Source organism: Trichechus manatus, unplaced genomic scaffold (assembly GCF_000243295.1).
Source record: "Trichechus manatus latirostris isolate Lorelei unplaced genomic scaffold, TriManLat1.0 scaffold00163, whole genome shotgun sequence".
Lineage (NCBI taxonomy): Eukaryota > Metazoa > Chordata > Mammalia > Sirenia > Trichechidae > Trichechus > Trichechus manatus.
This window is the reverse complement of record NW_004444099.1, coordinates 2,473,651-2,476,165: the sequence shown is the minus strand read 5'-3', so window position 1 is coordinate 2,476,165 and position 2,515 is coordinate 2,473,651.

Sequence of the window (2,515 nt, the reverse complement as noted above, 5' to 3'; positions counted from 1 at the left end):
CATTGGTGAAAAACAAGGCTCCAGGAATTGACGGAATACCAGTTGAGATGTTTCAACAAACAGATGCAGCACTGGAGGTGCTCACTCGTCTATGCCAAGAAGTTTGGAAGACGGCTACCTGGCCAACCAACTGGAAGAGATCCATATTTTGTGTCCATTCCAAAGAAAGGTGATCCAACAGAATGCAGAATTATTGAACAATATCATTAATAGCACACACAGGTAAAATTTTGCTGAAGGTCCTTCAAACGTGATCGCAGCACTACATCGACACAGAACTGCCAGAAATTCAAGCTGGTTTCTGAAGAGGATGTGGAACAAGGAGTATCACTGCTGATACCAGATGGATCTTGGCTAAAAGAGAATACCAGAAAAATATTTACCTGGGTTTTATTGACTATGCAAAGGCATTCAACTGTGTGGATCATAACAAATTATGGATAACATTGCGAAGAATGGAAATTCCAGAACACTTCATTGTGCTCATCAGGAACCTGTACATAGACCAAGAGGCAGTCGTTTGAACAGAACAAGTAAATACTGTGTGGTTTAAAATCAGGAAGGGTGTGCATCAAGGTTGTGTCCTTTCACCATACTTATTCATATCTGTATGCTGAGCAAATAATCTGAGCCGCTGGACAATATGAAGAAGAATGAGCCTTCAGAATTGGAGGGAGAGTGATTAACAATGTACATTATGCAGATGACACAACCTTGCTTGCTGAAAGCAAAGAGGACTTGAAGCACTTACTGTTGAAGATTAAAGACTACAGCCTTCAGTATGGATGACACTTCAATATAAAGAAAACAAAAATCCTCACAACTGGACCAAGAAGAAACGTGATAAACGGAGAAAAGATTGAGGTCAAGAATTTCATTTTGCTTGGATCTACAGTCAATGCCCATGGAAGCAGCAGTGATCAGTATGCAGTGACATACTGCATTGGGCAAATCTGCTGCAGAAGACCTCTTTAAAGTTTTAAAAAGCAAAGATGTCACTTTGAGGACTAAGGTGCTCCTGTCCCAGCCATGGTATTTTCAGTCACCTCATATGCATGCTAAAGCTGGACAGTGAATAAGGAAGATGGGAGAAGAATTGATGCCTTTGAATTACGGTGTTGGTGAAGAATATTGCATATACCATGGACTGCCAGAAGAACGAACAAATCTGTCTTGGAAGAAGTACAGTGAGGATGCTCCTTAGAAGGAAGCAAGGATGGCAAGACTTCATCTCATGTACTATGGACACATTATCAGGAGACACCAGTCCCTGGAGAAGGTCATCATGCTTAGTAGAGGGTCAGCGACCCTCAGCAAGATGGATTGACACAGTGTCTGCAATGATAGGCTCAAGCATAACAACGATTGTGAGGATGGTGCAAGACCAAGCGGTGTTTCGTTCTGTTATACCTAGGGTCTCTATGAGTTGGAACCAACTCGACGGCACCTAACAACAACAGAAACAGAGAAAGGGAGGGATTCTGGGCTGCTGGTATATTTCTGTCCATTTTTTGAATGGTAAGGACCTTTACAAAGGTGAGGATGGATGGTGCGGGAAGTAGGAAGACAGGTTTTGACTGGGAACAATCAAGTGTTCTGCTTTAACCTTAAGTTTGAAAAATCAAGAGTGTCTTTCTTCTTTTTCAATTAAATAATAATAAAATCCTTTTTCTATTATCCTAGATCACTATGGGCCTAGCCCAGAAATGAGTGAAATGGGAGAAAATTTCATCTGCTGCATAAATAAGGCCAGAGGACACTGTGGATCTTTTTAATAGATGCAAGCAAAACTTAATTTTATTGATAGTATTACATGTTATGGTTTATGCCATTTAATCTCCAACATAAAGAGTAATAATTCTGGATATGTATTATAGGAATCTTTCTCAACTTTCACCTTTGTAATTATCCCCAACCTCTTTTCCTGCTCCAAATTTACATTCTGGCTTCCATTTTCTTCTCAGCATCCCAGTGTGAAACAGTAGTAATGTATGTATTATGAATACCAGAGACTTTTTTTAAAATGCCCTATTTTTAAAACTCTCTGATTTCTTTGTGTTTGATTTGCCTCCCTCAATTATAGTAATTCAGCTGACTTTCGAACAGGCATAAGGTTGAAAAACCACATGTAATGTGGCCCTTGACCAGTATGTGGGGATATGTTCATGCATTTGAAGTTACAGTGCAGTTAACTCCAGTTACTACTCTTATTGAACAAAGTACTCAAAATGCACTGTTTTGTGTATGTGTGGCAGTAAAGAATAAAGTTTTTTTTTAAATTTAACTTTATGATAAGTAGGCTTTACTATTAACTTTATCCCACAGCAATCACAAGATGAAGATTCTGTAATTTCTAATAGTGAACATCACCAAAGTAATACAGTATGAAGTGTGAGATCTAGAATCTTTTAAGTCTATGTGTTTTAAAGAAAGAAATCAGCCATACTTTTGTGTAGCATATTGAACTATTTTGTTGCTATATTTCAAAGGGTCTTGTAAAGATATTTGAGGTTGG